Raw genomic sequence first — 20,679 nt, 5'->3', positions numbered from 1 at the left:
TTAAACCCGGTTCTCTCGGGTGAGAGCGAAGTATTCTAACCAACTAGACTACAATGGATGATATCTAGTGTACTTTTTAAAATTGCAGTCATTGATTAGTAATAAATAATATTTATATATTGCGCAAGCATCAACGTAAAATTTAGGATTAATTGAACACACTCTGGTTTTTAACATTTAATAATTTCAAGGGTTTGTATTGATGCGATATTAACTCATGATCTACGATGTATCTAGTTTTTCCCATACCAATTGTCGTACCCGGGAGTCTCGTGGAAAAAACAAGGATCTGAACCAAGTAGACTACAGTGGAATTCATTTAGTAAATGAATTAGATAAAGTAATATTTGAGTGCTTTACTACAGTTGACCATTATTTTGCAATCTATGCGTATTGTTTCAAATTGTATCAAGTTATCCAAACTATAATTGTTGGTGCAATCTATTCCCAGGAGTTGAACCCGGTTCTCTCGTGTGAGAGACAATTATTCTAAACAATTAGACTACAATGGATAACATGTTGTGCACTTTCTAATATTGCAATCATTGATTAGTAATAAATAATATTTATATATTGCGCAAGCATCAATGAGAAACAGAAGATTATTCTAACACACTCTCGTTTTTAAGATTTATTAATTTCACGGGTTTTGCACTATCGTTTCCATTGCCGGGAGTTGATCCCGGGTCTCTCGGGTGAGAGCCGAGTATCCTAACATAATATTGATTGTTTTGTTAATTGTACATTATTGTAACATCTACTTTAGGTCTTGAGTTTTTGAGTTATCAAACCGGTAACACATGGTATGAGTCAGATATTTAATATATGATATAATCATTTCCATTGCCGGCAGTTGAACCCGGGTCTCTCGGGTGAAAGCCGAGTATCCTAACCAACTAGACTACAATGGATCTTATCTTGTGTACTTCTTAATATTGCAATCATAGATTAGTAATAAATAATATTTATATATTGTGCAAGCATCAACGAGGAACTCAGGACTATTCTAACACATTGTCATTTTTAAGATTACATAATTTTAAGGGTTTTTCTCGATGCGATATTACCTCATGATCTATGATGGATCTAGTTTTTCCAATGCCTATTGTTGTACCTAGGAGTTGGAAATTTAGGTATTGAGTTTTTCAATTATCAAACAGTTAACAGATGATATGCGTCGGAAATCTAATATATGATATAGTCGTTTCCATTGCCGGGAGTTGATCCCGGGTCTCTCGGGTGAGAGCCGAGTATCCTAACCAACTAGACTACAATGGATCACATTTTGTGTGCTTTTTAATCTTGCAATGATTGATTAGAAATAAATAATATTTATATTTTGCGCAAGCATCAACGAAAAACTGAGGTTTATTCTACCACACTCTTGTTTTTAAGATTTAATAATTTCAAGGGTTTTTATAGATTGCACATTAACTCATGATATCTGACATATCTAATTCTACCCGGGCGTCTTAGGTAAAAAGCAAGCATCCGAGGCAATTTGATTACAATAGAATTCAGTTAGTAAATGAATTAGTTAATATACCATTCGAGTCCTTTGTTACAAATAAAGAAACATGGTGCAATGCTCATCGAGAGTTGACCATTATTTTGTATTCTTCGCCTATTCTTTGAAATTGTATCGAGTTATCGCAACTGTAATTGTTGCTGTACTAATTTGTCGTACCAATGTTGACGAATAACCACAACCAAATATACTTCTTCTTGTTGTCTCGAACAACATAATGTTTTGTCCAATTTCATTTGAAAGCTCTACCATTAATCGAATAATGGGATTAAGTTTAGAAATTGATGTTAGGAGAAAAAAATTAAAGTAAAGTTCGTCATCGATCCTTCAAACATAATATTGATTATTTTGTTAATTATACATTATTGTAACTCCTACTTTAGGTCTTGAGTTTTTGAGTTATCAAACAGATAACACATTATATGCGTCGGAAATTTAATATAATACATTGTCGTTTCCATTGCCGGGAGTTGAACCCGAGACTCTCAGGTGAGAGCCGAGTATCCTAACCAACTAGACTACAATGGATCAGATTTTGTGTGCTTTTGAATATTGCAATCATTGATTATAAATAAATAATATTTATATTTTGCGCAAGCATCAACTAAAAACTGAGGATTGTTCTACCACACTCTAGTTTTTAAGATTTAATAATTTCAAGGGTTTTTATCTATGCGACATTACGTCATGATCTATGACGTATCTAGTTTTTCCAATGCCTATTGTTGTACTTGGGCGTCTCAGGTAAAAATCAAGGAACCGAGTATTCTAACCAACTAGACTTCAATGGATCACATCTTGTACACTTTTTAATATTGCAATCATTGATTAGTAATAAAAAATATTTATATATTGCGCAAGCGTCAACAAGAAACAGAGGATTATTCTGACAGAGTCTCGTTTTTAAGATTTAATAATTTCATGGGTTTTTATCAATGCCACATTAACTCATGATATATAATGTATCTAGTTTTTCCTAAGCTTGTACTTGTACCCGCACGTTTCGAGTAAAAATCAATGATTTGAGACAACTTGATTAAAATGGAATTCATTTTTTTTGCAATCTATGCGTATTGTTTGAAATTGTATCGAGTTATCCCAACTATAATTATTGGTGTACTAGTTTATCATAACAATGTTGACGAATAACCACAACCAAATCTACCGCTTCTTGTTGTCCCAAACAACATAATGTTATACCCGGGAGTCTCGTGTGAAAAACAAGAATCCGAACCAACTAGAATAGAATGGAATTCATTTAGTACATGAATTAGTTAATGTAATATTCTAGTGCTTTGCTTCAAATAAAGAAATATGGTACAATGTTGTTCGAGAGTTCACCATTATTCTACAATCTATGCGTATTTTTGGAAATTCTATCAAGTTATCCAAACTATAATTGTCGGTGTACTAATTTGTCATAACCATGTTGAGAAATAACCACGACTAAATATACTGCTTCTATTGGTCCTGAATAACATAATCTTTTCTCAAATTTCATTTGAAACCTCTACTATTAATTGAATAATTGGATTAAGTTCAGAAATTGATGTTAGGAGAATAATATGAAAGCAAAGTTCGTCATCAATCCTTCAAACATAATATTGATTATTTTGTTAATTGTACATTACTATAAGATCTACTTTAGCTCTTGAGTTTTTGAGTTATCAAACAGTTAACAAAACATATGCATCGGAAATTTAATATATGATATTGTAGTTTCAATTGACGGGAGTTGAAACCGGGTCTCTCGGGTGAGAGCCGAGTATCCTAACCAACTAGACTATAATGTATCATATCTTGTGTACTTTTTAATGTTTTGATCAGTTATTATTAATAAATAATATTTATATGTTGCGGAAGAATCAACGAGAAACTTAGGACTATTCTAACAAACTCTCGTTTTTAAGATTTAATAATTTCAATGGTTTTTATCGATGTGATATTAACTCATGATCTATGATGTAGCTAGTTTTCCCCATGCCAACTGTTGTACCCGGGAGTCTCGTGTAAAAAACAAGGATCCAAACCAACTAGACTACACTGGAATTCTTTTAGGAAATGAATTAGTTAATATAATATTCTAGTGCTTTACTTCAAATCAAGAAACATGGTGCAATGCTCATCGAAATTGATTCGAACAACATAATGTTTGGTCCAGTTTCATTCGAAACCTCTACCATTAATCGAATAATGGGATTAAGTTTAGAAATTGATGTTAGGAGGAAAAAATCAAAGTAAAGTTCTTTATCAGTCTTTCAAACATAATATTGATTATTTTGTTAATTGTACATTATTGGAACACCTACTTTAGGTCTTGAGTTTGTGAGTTATCAAACAGTTAACACATGATATGCGTCGAAAATTTAATATATGATATTGTCGTTTCCATTGCCGGGAGTTGAACACGGGTCTCTCGGATGAGAGCCACGTATCCTAACCAACTAGACTACAATGGATCACAGTTAGTGTCCTTTTTAATATTGCAATCATTGATTAGAAATAAATAATATTTATATATTGCGCAAGCATCAACGATAAACAGAGGATTATTCTAACACACTCTCATTTTTAAGATTTAATCATTTCACGGGTTGACCATTATTGAGTAAATGAACTAGTTAATGTACTATTCTAGTGTTGTGCTACAAAGAAAGAAACATGGTGCAATGCTTGTCGATAGTGGACCATTATTTTGCAATCTATGCGTATTGTTTGAAATTGTATCAAGTTATCCAAACTACAATTATTTGTGTCCTAATTTATCGTAACAATGATAACGAATAACCACAACCAAATCTACCGCTTATTGTTGTCCCGAACAACCCTAATGTTATACCCGGGAGTCTCGTGTGAAAAACAAGGATCGGCACCAACTAAAATACAATGGAAGTCATTTAGTACATGAATTAGTTAATGTAATATTCTAGTGCTTTGCTTCAAATAAAGAAATATGGTACAATGTTGTTCGAGAGTTCACCATTATTCTACAATATATGCGTATTTTTGGAAATTCTATGAAGTTATCCAAACTATAATTGTCGGTATACTAATTTGTCGTAACCATGTTGAGAAATAACCACGAGTAAATATACTGCTTCTTCTGGTCCCGAACAACATAATCTTTTTTCAAATTTCATTTGAAACCTCTACTATTAATTGAATAATGGGATTAAGTTTAGGAGAAAAAAATGAAAGCAAAAATCATCATCAATCTTTCAAACATAATAATGATTATTTTGTTAATTGTACATTATTTAGATTAGTAATAAATAATATTTATATATTGCGCAAGCATCAACGAGCAACTGAGGATTATTCTAACACACTCTCGTTTTTAAGATTAAATAATTTCAAGGGTTTTTATCGATGCAACATTAGCTCATTATCAATCCTTCAAAGTAAAGTTCGTCATCAATCCTTCAAACATATACATTATTTGGTTAATTGTACATTATTGTAACATATACTTTAGGTCTTGAGTTTTTGAGTTATCAAACAGATAACGTATTATATGCGTCGAAAATTTAATATATGACATTGTCGTTTCCATTGCCGAGAGTTGAGCCCGGGTCTCTCCGTTGAGAGCCGAGTATCGTAACCAACTACACTACAATGGATCACATGTTGTGTGCTTTTTAATATTGCAATCTTTGATTAGAAATAAATAATATTTGTATTTTGCCCAAGCATCAACGAAAAACTGAGGATTATTCTACCACACTCTGGTTTTTAAGATTTAATAATTTCACGGGTTTTTATCGATGCCACATTAACTCATGACATATAATGTATCTAGTTTTTCCTATGCCTGTACTTGTATCCGCACGTTTCAATTTTATTACTGAAGCAATGTCTACCCTTTTTAATAGTCAAAGGGCAAATCTTCATGGTCTTTTCATCCCTAATTCGAGGAAGTCCCTGGTGGACTTGGAGTTCGCGGACGATACGATGCTATACCTCCAAGGAAATGAAGCGAATCTTGAGAGGGCATAGAGTGCTATTGAGCTCTTTTGCAAGCCATCGGGAGTATCCATCAATTGGAAGAAGTCGAAGGGTTTTTGGATCAGCTTGGAGTCCGAGCCTATTTGGAAGCCAAATGCTGAATTCAAATGGATTGCAAACGGGGAAGCCACTCGATATCTGAGAACGTGGATTGGGGTAGATATCGTCAAAGGAATTCAATTGCAACAAATTCAAAGCAAAATCTGTGACAAAATTCGCAACTGGTCAAGGATGAACTTATCATTGGCTGGCAGGATCATAGTAGCTAACCATGTGCTCTTCTCTACGTTATGGCATGCAGTTTCAGTGTGGATGTTTGACAAGCAAGCTATTCGTAATGTTAAAGTGTGTATTAGGGGATTCCTTTGGGCTGGGACGAGGAAAGACAAGGCGGCAACCAAAGTATCATGGTCTACGTTGGTTCTTCCCAAGAGTAAGGGGGGTTTAGGATTGATTGACCCTGGATTGTAGAGTCAAGCATTGTTATGCAAGGTATTGGTAAGGAGCTTGCTACCTGGTAACGAGTTATGGTAAACATTGATACATAATAGGAGCATTGTCTAGAGTCCAAGACTAGGTGGCCATTGGAAGTCACACAAAGCGTGGCCTTTTTGTATGGCCTTAAAGTTGAGGAAATCTAACCGGTTGGCTGATCGTACTTGTATGTCAGTGATGCCGGCGTGGAGTATGCTCCGTGGGCATCTAAGTCGGAATCGTCCAAGTACTAGTCCTGAATGGATGCGCCAACCCCTACTATGGAACGAGATCGTACAATCACCAGAAGGAACGATGCTTGGACAAAGCAAGCACATGACGTGGGCTACATTGTATTGTCTAGGGATACACTCGGTGGCTGATTGGATGTGGCTGTCCGACAATAATCATGATCAACTATATGAAGACTTGGGAAAGGTTAGAAATGGCAGAAAGATGCTTGACGTAGTTAATACAGCTGTCTCCTCGCTTCCTATTGGTAATGAGGAAGTGGGTGAATGGTCTAGACAATGTGATGATACCGGAAAAATTATCAATGTCAGGGGTCTAGGAAAGAATGGGAAGACCGTCCATATTGGATTATTAGATGAAAGTGCATGTCGGTACCCGATTAGAATTGTAGCAAGAGCCGGAAAGAAATTGAAGGTGAATCCACCAGTCGAAGAGGTTGAGGAGGATTGGATCTTGTACGTGGTTGAAGGCAAGCCTCTCGAGCGCGTAGAATGGGATCCCGTTGAATATACATGGAAGCGAGAACAAGATAAATCATTAGGTTTCTTCAAATACTCAACGCGGTTGGGGAGAAAGTTAGGTTCGTATCGTGAGAAGTGTGCCAACAAGTGGTCCCATGCAGCTATCGATTTAGCCTTCGTGGATAGAACTAGGAGCAAGATATGTGTAAAAAGTAACGTGCGGAAGCAAGTATGAAGACCGAACAGAAGGAAGAAAACTCAGGTTTAATGGAGAGCTTGAGCTTATGCAGTATATGCAGGAGAGACAAAGAGAGTGAGAGAGAAAACACAAGAACTATATTCAACAAAAGTACTCAATCTCTATTCACCACACTTTATACATATGTGTGTTCAATGAACACTTTTATACAAGTCCTAGAAGGACTGACCGAAGTACTGATAGTACTTCAATGCTCATTAAGAGCTCCTACACTAACTCCCAAATATATTCCTCACGGAATATCTTTCCTAATGGCCCCCCGGTTTATGCACCGATCCGGCCCTACCTACGCACCGGTTTGCGTACCGGTTTACGCATTCGGCCTAACTGATCAGTCCCAACCGATCCGGTCCTCGACTTCTTTAGCTGATCTGGCCGATGTTGAGCTTGTCTCTCAACACTCCCCCTCAAGCTCAACTTGAGGCTCTTCAGGATCTTCGGGCTCATAGCTCCGGTTCCTCCTGGCTTCACGCCTCGCTCGCGCTCCACGACCTGTTCGACTCCGCGTGCTTCGTCCCTTCCAGTCAGCTTGTCTGCTCATGTGGCCCTTAGCAGCTCTTCCGCTGTTGCGGTGTTGACGCTTCTCCTGCTGCCTTTTCTTCCGCTTGGGCCTCGGTTTATTCAGCGTATTTGAATCAAACATCCGAACCGACTCGGCTACCTCCGATCAGTTTTCCCTCTCGTCCGAGCTGGTTGTCTCCAACTTGTCTTCGGTCTTCTCGCCCTCGATGGCGTCATCTTCCCCATGCGTGGTTGGCTTTGGCTCTCTCCTTCGGCTGCTCCCCTTTTGTCCGCTTCCGGAGTTTTCCGCGGGTTCACCCTCGGCTTCTTCAACCGATCCGAAGTCGAACTCGACGACCGAGTCAACCGACTCGGTGTCGCGGTCTCCACTTCTTTCCAGCTGCCTTGCTTGGTCGTTCGGGACTGTTCTCCCCCTCAAGTTTGGCACGTTGAGGTGACGCAATCCGAGCGCACCTGAGAATTGCCGCAACTTGTCTAGACCAAGAGGCTTGGTAAAGATGTCGGCAGTCTGCCGATCCATCGGAACGTACTGAAGTTCGACTTCACCGGAAAGGACACGCTCACGGACGAAATGGTAGTGCACCTTAATGTGTTTGGTCCGTGCGTGGAAAACGGGGTTTTTCGCGAGCTAGATGCTGCTGAGGTTGTCGCAGTAGATCGTCGTGGGATCTAACACCTCCTCTTGCAGGTCCCTAAGTAGCCGCTTCAACCATATGGCTTCGCATGTTGCGACAGCCGCTCCTCGGTACTCAGCTTCGGTGCTCGACAGTGCAACTGTCGGTTGCTTCTTACTGCTCCACGCGATCGCGGCACTCCCGAGGGAGAACGCGTATCCGGACGTGGATCGGCGATCGGCGACATTGCCAGCCCAATCAACATCGGTGTAGCCGACTAACTGCGCGTCTGCACCGGTCCGATATAGCAGTCCCCGGTCCTTAGTGCCGTTGACATATTGAAGTATGCGTTGCGCACACTGGAGGTGCTCCTCGGTAGGTCGCGCCATGAACTGATTGATCACTCCGACCGGATAACTGAGGTCGGGTCGGGTGATGGTCAAGTATATGAGGCTTCTGATAATTGGTCGGAACTTCGTCGGGTCGCATACCTTTCCCGTATCGGGATGAAGCTTGACGGTTCTATCCAGAGGAGTCGAGACGGACTTACAATCAGCCATCCCGAATTTGAAGAGCATACTCAGCACGTAATAACGTTGGCTGATCAATATGCCTTCAGGGGTACGGATCACTTCGATCCCGAGGAGGTAATGAAGGTCCCCCAGATCCTTCATGTCAAACGATGCCGCAAGCTGGAGCTTCATGCTGTCGATTTCACCTAGGTCGGCACCGGTGATGACCAAGTCATCAACATATAGTAAAATACTAACTGGTCCAAGTCGACCTTTCCGGATGAACAGGGAAGAGTCTGATTTTGACGTGACGAAGCCCATCCGACGTAGTTGTTGCGTGATCTTCGCGTTCCAGGTATGCGGGGCTTGCTTCAGTCCGTAAAGGGACTTCTTCAGTCGGCATACTGCCAAAGAGTTCGTTCCAGAGTGAAATCTGGGGGGCTATACCATTTACTCTTGTTCCTCAAGGTCACCTTGCAGGAACGCATTCTTTACATCCATCTGATGTAAGTGCCACCTCTTCACTGCAGCTACTGCGAGCAAAACACGGACGGTCGTCATTTTCGCAACCGGCGCAAACGTCTCATCGTAGTCGATGTTGTGATTCTGTGCGTAACCCTTTGCCACTAGCCAAGCCTTGTACCGGTTGACCGAGCCATTGGTGTTGTACTTGAGCTTGTACACCCACCTACACCCGATCGGTTTTACCCCTCTTGGTGCGTCAACCAGGTCCCAGGTCTCGTTCTCGGCCAATGCGTGCATCTCTTCCTCCATCACGGCACGCCAATTCGCGTCTTTAGCCGCTTCTGCGTAGCTCTCCGGCTCACGCACTTCCGCCACACGGGTCATGTACGCATAATGATGCGCCATGTACTCGTTGTATCCGAACCGCAAAACAGGATTCTTCTGGCAGGTAGATCGGCGTAATCTCACATTAGCCGATGTCGAGGCCTTCTCGGTCGACGCGGACTTCACCTTTAAAGACCCGTCACCGGTTCTCTCGGAGTGAGACTCGCATTGGTTTGACTCGTTCCTATCCGTGCCGGAATCCGAAACCTTCTTCTTCCCTTTCTCTTTGTGCGTAAGCCGTCTCCTCGGCTTCCTCCGCGGGGAATGCACGACCGAGTCTCCACTACTCGCCGGCTCTTCATGGGACCGACTCAGTCGTCCAATCGGTCCACTTAAACAGAGTGAAATCGGACTCTCTTCGCGGGTCTCGATTTCGGGCTCATCCGGAGGCATCTCGGCCTCGCTGACCTCATCGTCAGAACTTAGATTGGAGTCGGGGTTCAGAGTTGGGGACTGGTACCAGGACGCGGACTCGTCAAACACAACGTCGCGGCTAACACGCGCTTGTTTGGTGCGAGGGTTATAGCACTTATAACCATTCTGCTCGTCCGAGTAACCAACCAAGATGCATTTCTCGTCCTTTGCATCTAGCTTCCTCCTTTTCTCCTTCGGTACATGCACATACGCAATGCTACCGAACACCCTCAAGTGTCGCAAGTTCGGCTTCGTTCCGAAATATAGCTCGTGCGCTGACACTTTGTGTCCGATCCGGTTCTGGATGTATACCACGGTCCTTACCGCCTCGGCCCAGTAGAACTTGGGCAAGCTCTTCTCCTCCAGCATTGCTCGTGCCACTTCCACAACTGACCGATTCTTCCTCCCGGCCACGCCGTTCTGCTCCGGCGTGTATCTACAACTGAATTCACGCCGAATTCCCATTTGTTGTAGATAACCGTTGAATTGACTAGAAAAGTACTCTTTCCCACCATCCGACCGCAGGCACATGATCTTTCGTCTCGTTTCCGTTTCCACGAACCCTTTGAGGTCCCGGAAACAGTCGAAGACTTTGGTCTTCCTCTCAATGAGGTAGATCCACGTGTGCCGCGTGTGGTCGTCGATGAAGGAGACGAAATATCGGCTCCCGCCAAGACTAACGTTTTGTGCCGGCCCCCATACATCGGAGTGTATAAGGTTGATCTTGTTCCGGCTCCGGTTTCACTCGTTTGGGAAAGGAAGTCGGTGTTGCTTCCCGAGCTGGCAGGCTTCACAAATTTGTGCCTTTCGGTCACTAAATTTGGGCAATCCGAACACTACCTGTTTCGATTACAGATCTTGAAGCCCCTGGTAGTTGACGTGGCCTATCCGCTTGTGCCACAAGTCGATGTCCAACTCGGATTTTTGTCCCTTCGCGAACATTGCGGTGCCGCCGTCAGTGGAATCGAGGATGAACATCCTCCCGTCTCTGCGCCCTTGTGCAATCACACGGCCTTCTTCCTCAATGAAGCACCCGAGGTGTGTAAACCGAACCTCCATCCCTTGGTCGACGATCTATCCGACCGAGACCAAGTTCTTCGTGATTGTCAAAACGTGCAGCACGTTCATGAGTTTCCCTTTCTGCCCGACATGGCTAAGGGGAACTTCTCCGACATTCGTGGTTTGACGCACCAGAGTCTACGTACCACACCTCGTCCGATCTCGGGGTGGTCCATTTCATTGAGTTTGCTTCGTGTCTCGTCACGAAGGCAGACCCTTCTCCGGCTCTCCCGGAGTCATCGGCGTAGTGCGATCGCTGCCGATTTCCCTTGTCGGTATGTCGGAGCCGTTTCCGGAACCAGTTCTCTCCGAATCGGCGCGCTTCTGCCAACACTCACTTTCCCTGTGGCCTTTCTTGCCACAGTACCAGCACTCCGCGATGGCCTTCCCTTCCCGGTTCTCATCGCTTCGACTCCCCCTGTTTTTCGAGGGTCCGGAGTTGCTATCGGCATCACTTCGGTGCCTTCTTCCTTGATCTCGTCGGCCGCCTCCATTGTGCGCCGACTCGCCTCGTCCTCCACGTCCACGGGGCCTATCTCCCTCCGTGTACAACATTCTGCTGTCGGTGTGCGTGCTTGTAGACGCACCCGTGGTTCTCCTCTACTAGGAGCATTGACTGTAAGTCGAAAAAGGACAACGTATTCTCCCGGGTACACACAGCCGTTCGGAATGCTCCGAACTTTGACGCCAAACCTCCGAGATAGATCTGGACCATCTCGCTCTTCTCGATGTTCACCTCTATGGAGGCAAGGGAGTCACAGATATCCTTGATCTTCGAGGTATAGTCCGCCACCGACAAGTCGCGTTGTCGTAGGTTGCTCAACTCCTGTCGGAGCTGAAGCTTCCTGGCTATGGTGCTCGCGGCGAAAATCTTCTTCAGATTTTCTCACGCACCCTTCGGCGTCTGTGCATCCCGAACATAGCTCAATAGCTATTCGCCCTGCTTGCCGATTGCTCCCACGACGGGAAGTCTCTGTGTGTAGATTCGGGTGCCGCGTCATTAGCTCCTTCGACATAACTCCAGTAGCAATGCCCGAGCAGGTACTAGTGCATCTTGTAGGACGAAGACGCGTAGTTGGTTCTGTCGAGCTTCTTTGTTGGAAGCAAGCTCGCCATGCCTCTATCCATCGTTCTTCTTGTTCTGCTTCGTCAAGCTGTGTCGGCTACAGAGAGGTTCTCAACCCTTGCGCTCTGATACCATGTAAAAAGTAACGTGCGGAAGCAAGTATGAAGACCGAACAGAAGGAAGAAAACTCAGGTTTAATGGAGAGCTTGAGCTTACGTAGTATACGCAGTATACGCGGGAGAGACAAAGAGAGTGAGAGAGAAAACACAAGAACTATATTCAACAAAAGTACTCAATCTCTATTCACCACACTCTATACATATGTGTGTTCAATGAACACTTTTATACAAGTCCTAGAAGGACTGACCGAAGTACTGATAGTACTTCAATGCTCATTAAGAGCTCCTACACTAACTCCCAAATATATTCCTCACGGAATATCTTTCCTAACGGCCTCCCGGTTTACGCACCAATCCGGCCCTACCTATGAAGCAGTCTGTGTACTGGTTTACGCATTCGGCCTAACCGATCGGTCCCAACCGATCCGGTCCTCGGCTTCTTCAGCTGATCTGGCCAATGTTGAGCTTGTCTCTCAACAATATGGAACTCATCCCTTCCCGAGTGGATCAAAGTTTTTTTCTGGTGAATCACCCATCGGGCTGCTCCAACGGGAGAGTGGCTTGGGAATAGAGGCGGCATGAGTGGTTGCAAGGCCTGTAGTGCGAGCTTGGAGGACATCGCTCATTTTTTGTGGTGCTACCCTTGAGCGCAAGAAACTTGGTTGAGGAGCTTAAGAATCTTGGCTCGGTTCGGGGTTGAGGTTCATGTATCGAGCGCAGCAATCACTTGGTTGGCCATTGAATCGGTGGAATGGAAACAATCCTTCTTTAAAGGTGTTACAAGGATCTGTGCAACCAGCGCAAGGAGGTTTATTCTTCTTACGGAACGCTGCGTGGACATATGGGTATTAGTGGTCGGCCTTACGGTCTGGCAAGTGTGGGTATCTAGGTGCAAGGAGACCTTCGCAGGTAAACGAACCTCACCGGCTGAGAATCTAATGATGATCTGGTTCAATCTTATTTCTACGTTGCGAGGTGAGTTTGAAAGTCTTCAAGGGCCATCTGACGCAAGTGAAGAAGCGAGAGCTCGTTTCTTGCTGAAATGGAGCGGTTCGTCGATGCTACAGATAATGGATGGTAAAGTGAAGTGGAATTATCAACCACCACGTTGGCTATTCCCTCCAAGTGTACCTAACATCTAGCTGGGTGTTGCCTTGAGGGGCGAATGGAGCACATCTATTCTGAATTCTGCTTGTATGAGGCTCACGTGGAGAATATGCGTTCGAGTTATGCTACACACATCGAATGATGTGGTGCTTTGAAGTTGTTTTTTTTTGTTGTTTCATCTACACATATTGTTTTCCTTCGACATGCAAGATGTCTTATAAGATATGAGTTGTAAATTATCCTTTGTACTTTGCTTAACTAATAGAAGTAGTTTTTTTTTTTGCAAAAAAAAAATTCAACGATTCGAGGCAACTTGATTACAATGGAATACATTGAGTAAATGAATTAGTTAATGTACTATTCTAGTGCTTTGCTACAAATAAAGAAACAAGGTGCAATGCTTGTCGATCATTGACCATTATTTTGCAATCTGTACATATTGTTTGAAATCCGTCAGTTAATGTTATGTTCGTCATCAATCCTTCAAACATAATATTGATTATTTTGTTAATTGTACATTATTGTAACACCTACTTTAGGTCTTGAGTTTTGGAGTTATCAAACAGTTAAAACATGATATCCGTCAGAAATTTAATATATGATATTGTCGTTTCCATTGCCGGGAGTTGAACCCGGGTCTCTTAGGTGAGAGCCGAGAATCCTAACCAACTAGACTACAATGGATCACATCTTGTGTACTTTTTAATATTGCAATTATTGATTAGTAATAAATAATATTTATATATTGCCCAAGCATCAATGAGAAACTGAGGATTATTCTAACACTCTGTTTTTTAAGATTTTATAATTTCAACGGTTTTTATCGATGTGACATTACCTTATCATCTATGATGTATCTAGTTTTTACAATGCCTATTGTTGTACCCGGTAATCTTGTGTAAAAAACAAGAATCTGAACGAACTAGACTACAATGGAATTCATTTAGTAAATGAATTAGTTAATGTAATATTCAAGTGCTTTCGTTCAAATAAACAAACATGGTGCAATGCTCATCAAGAATTCACCGTTATTCGACAATCTATGCGTATATTTGGAAATAGTATCAAGTTATCCAAACTATAATTTTCGGTGTACTAATTTGTCGTAACAATGTTGAGGAATAACCACCACTAAATATAGTACTTCTTCCTGTCCTGAACAACATAATGATTAGTTGAATTTCATATGAAACCTCTACTATTAATTGAAAAATGGGATTAAGTTTCGAAATTGATGTTAGAAGAAAAAAATCAAAGCAAATTTCGTTATCAATCCTTCAAACATAATATTGATTATTCTATTAATTGTACATTCTTGTAAAACCTACTTTAGGTCTTGAGTTCTCAAACAGTTAACACATGATATGCGTCGGAAATTTAATATATGATATCGTCGTTTCCATTGCTGGGAGTTGAACCCGGGTCTCTCGGGTGAGAGACGAGTATCCTAACCACCTAGACTACAATGGATCACATCTTGTGTACTTTTTAATATTGCAATCATTGATTAGTAATAAAAAATATTTATATATTGCGCAAGCAACAACGAGAAAGTGAGGATTATTCTAACACACTCTTGTTTTTAAGATTTAATAATTTCAAGGGTTTTTATCGATTCGACATTACCTCATGATCTCGGATGTGTCTAGTTTTTCTAATGCCAACTAGACTATAATGGAATTCATTAAGTAAATGAATTAGTTAATGTGTAATATTCTAGTGCTTTGTTTCAAATAAAAAAATATAGTGCCATGTTGATCGACAGTTCATCATTATTCTACAATCTATGCGTATTTTTAGAAATTCTATACAGTTATCCAAACTATAATTATTGGTGTACTAATTTGCCGTAACAATGTGGACGAATAACCACAACCAAATATACTGCTTCATGTTGTCCCGAACAACATAATGTTTTGTCCAATTTCAATTAAAACCTCTACCATTAATCGAATAATGGGATTAAGTTTACAAATTGATGTTAGGAGAAAAAAATCAAATTTCAGTTCTTTATCAGTCCTTCAAACATAATATTGATTATTTTATTAATTGTACATTATTGTAACACCTACTTTAGGTCTTGAGTTATCAAACAGTTAACAAATGATATGCGTCAGAAGTTTAATATATGATATTGTCGTTTCCATAGACGGGAATTGAACCCGGGTCTCTCGGGTGAGAGCCGAGTATTCTGACCAACTAGACTACACAAATAAACAGAAATGGTATAATGCTTGTTGATAGTTGAACATTATTCTGCAATCTATGCGTATTGTTTGAAATTGAATCAAGTTATCTAAACTATAATTGTTGGTGTACTAATTTATCGTAACAATGTTGAGGAATAGCCATAGCTAAATATACTTCTTCTTGTTGTCCCGAACCACATAATATTTTCTCCAATTTCATTCGAAACCTCTACCATTAATCGAATAATGGAATTAAGTTTAGAAATTGATGTTAGGAGAAGAAAATCAAAGTAATGTTCATCATCAATCATTCAAACATAATATTGATTATTTTGTTAATTGTACATTATTGTAAGACATACTTTAACACCTGATATGCATCGAAAATTTAATATATGATATTGTTGTTTCCATTGGCGAGAGTTGAACCCGAGTCTCTCAGGTGAGAGCCAAGTATCCTTACCAACTAGACTATCGTGGATCACATATTGTGTGCTTTTTAATCTTGCTATCATTTATTAGAAATAAATAATATTTATATATTACCACAACCAAATATACTGCTTCTTGTTGCCCCGAACAACATAATTTTTGTCCAATTTAAATTAAAACCTCTACCATTAACCGAATAATGGGATTAAGTTTAGAAATTGATGTTAGGAGAAAAAAATCAAAGTAAAGTTCTTTCTCAGTCCTTTAAACATAATATTGATTATTTTGTTAATTGTACATTATTGTAACACCTACTTTAGGTCTTGAGTTTTTGAGTTATCAAACAGTTAACACATGATTTGCGTCGGAAGTATAATATATGATATTGTTGTTTCCATAGACAGGAATTGAACCCAGCTCTCTCTGGTGAGAGCCGAGTATCCTAACCAACTAGACTACACAAATAAAGAAAAATGGTACAATGCTTGTCGACAGTAGAGCATTATTCTGCAATCTATGCGTATTGTTTGAAATTGAATCAAGTTATCTAAACTATAATTGTTGGTTTACAAATTTATTGTAACAATGTTCAGGAATAACCACAACTAAATATACTTCTTCTTATTGTCCCGAACCACATAATATTTTCTCCAATTTCATTCGAAACCTCTACCATTAATCGGATAATGGAATCATGTTTAAAAATTGATGTTAGGAGAAGAAAATCAAAGAAAAGTTCATCATCAATCGTTCAAACATAATATTCATTATTTTGTTAATTGTACATTATTGTAACACCTACTTTAGGACTTGAGTTTCTGAGTTTCAGAAAAATAACACCTGATATGCGTCGGAAATTTCATATATGATATTGTTGTTTCCATTGGCGAGAGTTGAATCCGGGTCTCTCAGGTGAGAGCCGAGTATGCTAACCAACTAGACTATCGTGGATCACATATTGTGTGCTTTTTAATCTTGCTATCATTTATTAGAAATAAATAATATTTATATATTGCGCAAGTATCAACGAAAAACTGAGGATTATTTTAACACACTCTCGTTAATTTACATTTCTAGTGCTTTGTTACAAATAAAGAAACATGGTGCAATAGTCATCGATAGTTGACCATTATTCTACAACCGATGCGTATTGTTTGAAATTGTAATCTAGTTATCCAAACTGTAATTGTTGGTGTACTAATTTGTCATAACAATGTTGACGAATAACCACAACCAAATATACTACTTCTTGTTGTCCCGAACAACATAATGTTTTGTCCAATTTCAATTAAAATCTCTACCATTAATCGAATAATTGATGTTAGGAGAGAAAAATCAAAGTAAAGTTCTTTCTCAGACCTTCAAACATAATATTGATTATTTTGTTAATTGTACATTATTGTAATGCCTACTTTAGGTCTTGAGTTTTTGAGTTATCAAACAATTAACACATGATACGCGTCGGAAGTTTAATATATCATTTTGTTGTTTGCATTACCGGGAATTAAACCCGAGTCTCTCGGGTGACAGCCGAGTATCCTAACCAACTAGACTACACTGGATCACATCTTGTGCACTTTTTAATATTGTAATCATTGATAAGTAATAAATATTATTTATATATTGCGCAAGCATCAACGAGAAACAGAGGATTACTCTAACACACTCTCGTTTTTAAGATTTAATAATTTCACGGGTTTTTATCATTGCCAAATTAACTCATAATCAATGATGTATCTAGTTTTTCCTATGCCTGTTTTTGTACCCGCGCATCTCTGGTAAAAATCAATGATTCGAGGCAAGTTGATTCCAATTGCATTCACTGAGTAAATGAATTAGTTAATGTACTATTCTAGTGCTTTTCTACAAATAAAGACACATGCTGCAATGCTCGTCGACAGTTGACCATTATTTTGCAATCTATGCGTATTGTTTGAAATTGTATCAAGTTATCCAAACTATAATTATTGGTGTACTAATTTGTCGTAACCATGTTGAGAAATAAGCACGACTAAATATATTGCTTCTTCTTGACCCGAACAACATAATATTAATTGAATAATGGGATTAAGTTTAGAAATTGATGTTAGGAGGAAAAATTAAAGCAAAGTTTGTCCGCAATCCTTCAAACATAATATTGATTCTTTTGTTAATTGTACATTATTGTAACACCTACTTTAGGTCTTGAGTTTTTGAGTAATCAAACAGTTAACACATGATATCCGTCGAAAATTTAATATATGATATTGTCGTTTCCATTGCCGTGAGTTGAACCCGGGTCTCCCGGGTGAGAGCCGAGAATCCTAACCAACTAGACTATAATGGATAACATCTTGTGTACTTTTTAATATTACAATTATTAATTAGTAATAAATAATATTTATATATTGCCCAAGCATCAATGCAAAACTGAGGATTATTCTAACACACTCTCTTTTTATATCGATGCAACATTACCTCATCATCTATGACGTATCTAGTTAACACAAGATCTGCGTCGGAAATTTAATATATGATGTTGTCGTTTCGATTGCCGGGGGAGTTGAACCTAGGTCTCTCAGGTGAGAGCCGAGTATCCTAATCGACTAGACTACAATGGATCATATCTTGTGTACTTTTTAATATTGCAATGATTGATTAGTAATAAATAATATTTATATAATGCGCAAGGAGCAACTAGAAACTAAGGATTATTCTAACACACTCTCGTTTTTAAGATTTAATAATTTCAAGGGTTTTTATCGATGTCAATTGTTGTACCCGGGAGTCTCGTGTTAAAAACAAGGATCCAAACTATAATTCTTGGTGTACTAATTTGTTGAAACAATGTTGAGGAATAACCACAAATAAATATACTGCTTCTTGTTGTCCCGAACAACATAATGTTTTGTAAAATTTCATTAAAAACCTCTACTGGGATGAAGTTTTGAAATTGATGTGAGGAGAAAAAAATCAAACCAAAGTTCTTTATCAATCCTTCAAACATAATATTGATTATTTTGTTAATTGTACATTATTGTAACTACTCTACGTCTTGAGTTTTTGAGTTATCAAACACATCACATGCGTCGCAAACTTTTATATATGATATTGTCCTTTCTATTCCCAGTAGTTGAACACGGGTCTCTTGGGTGAGAGGCTAGTATTTTAACCAACTAGACTTTAATGGATCACATCTTGTACACTTTTTAATATTGCAATCATTAATTAGTAGTAAATAATATTTATATATTGCACAGGCATCAACAAGAAACAGAGGATTATTCTAACACACTCTCGTTTTTAACATTTATTAATTTCACGGGTTTTTATCGATGCCACATAAACTCATGATATATAGTGTATTTAGTTTTTCGTATGCTTGTAGTTGTCCCCGCACGTTTCGAGTAGAAATTAACGATTCGAGGCAACTGGATTACAATGGAATTCATTTAAAAAATCAATTAGTCAATGTTCTAATAGAAAAAGTAATGTTCGTCATCAATCCTTCAAACATAATATTGATTATTTTGTTAATTGTACATTATTGTAACAACTAGTTTTTGAGTTATCAAACAGTTAACACATGATATCCGTCGGAAATTTAATATATGATATTGTCGTTTCCATTGCAGGGAGTTGAACTCAGGTCTATCGGGTGTACTTTTTAATATTGCAACTAGACTACAATGGATTATATCTTGTGTACTTTCTAATATTGCAATTATAGATTAGTAATAAATAATATTTATATATTGCACAAGCATCAACGAGAAACTCAGGATTATTCTAACACACTCTCATTTTTAAAATTAAATAATTTCAAGGGTTTTTATCGATGCGACATTACCTCATGATCGATGATGTATCTAGTTTTTCCAATGCCTATTGTTGTCCCTGGGAGTCTCGTGTAAAAAACAAGGATCCGAACCAAGTAGACTACAATGAAATTACTTTAGTAAATGAATTAGTTAATGTAATATTCTAGTGATTTGCTTCAAATAAATAAATATGTTGCAATGTTGATCGAGAGTTCATCATTATTCTACAATCTATGCGTATTATTGGAATGTTGATCGAGGAAAGTTCGTCATCAATCCTTCAAACATAATCTTGAGTTTTTGAGTTATCAAACAATTAAAACATGATATGCATCGGAAATTTAATATATGATATTGTCGTTTCTATTGTCGAGAGTTGAACCCGGGTCTCTCGGGTGAGAGCCTAGTATCCAAACCAACTAGACTACAATGGATCATATCTTGTATACTTTTCCATATTGCAATCATTGATTAGTAATAAATAATAATTTCAAAGGTTTCCATCGATGCCATATTAACTCATGATATAGGATATATCTACTTCTACCCGGGCGTCTCAGGTAAAAAGCTAGGATCCGAGGCAACTTCATTACAATGCTATTCATTTAGTAAATGACTTAGTTAATGTACCATTTTAGTCCTTTGTTAGAAATAAAGAAACATGGTGCATACTCATCGACAATTGACCATTATTCTGCAATCTATGCGTATTGTTTGAAATTCCAAACTATAATTGTTGGTGTAATAATCTGTCGTAACAAAGTTGTAGAAAAACTAGAACTAAATATATTGCTTCTTGTTATCTCGAACAACATAATGTTTTCACAAATTTCATTTGAAACCTCTACCATTAATTGAATAATGGGATTAAGTTTAGAAATTGATATTAAAAGAAAAAAATAAATAATATTTATATATTGCGCAAGCATCTACGAGAAACACGGGATTATTCTAACATAGTCTCCTTTTTAAGATTTAATAATTTCACGCGTTTTTATATATATGCCAAATGAACTC

General features: G+C 39.0%; 1 non-coding gene across 1 annotated transcript; it reads right to left on the bottom strand.

Annotated features, from left to right (window-relative positions):
* Nucleotides 1-838: 838 nt before the first annotated feature.
* Nucleotides 839-911, bottom strand: TRNAE-UUC (transfer RNA glutamic acid (anticodon UUC)). The gene has a single exon. It is a non-coding gene; the product is annotated as a tRNA-Glu (tRNA).
* Nucleotides 912-20,679: the final 19,768 nt, after the last annotated feature.

Source organism: Azolla caroliniana, unplaced genomic scaffold (genome assembly GCF_043228905.1).
Source record: "Azolla caroliniana isolate FFs.n. ecotype wild unplaced genomic scaffold, voAzoCaro1.0.p SCAF_10, whole genome shotgun sequence".
Classification (NCBI taxonomy): Eukaryota; Viridiplantae; Streptophyta; class Polypodiopsida; order Salviniales; family Salviniaceae; genus Azolla; species Azolla caroliniana.
This window is presented reverse-complemented; position numbering and strand designations above follow the sequence as displayed.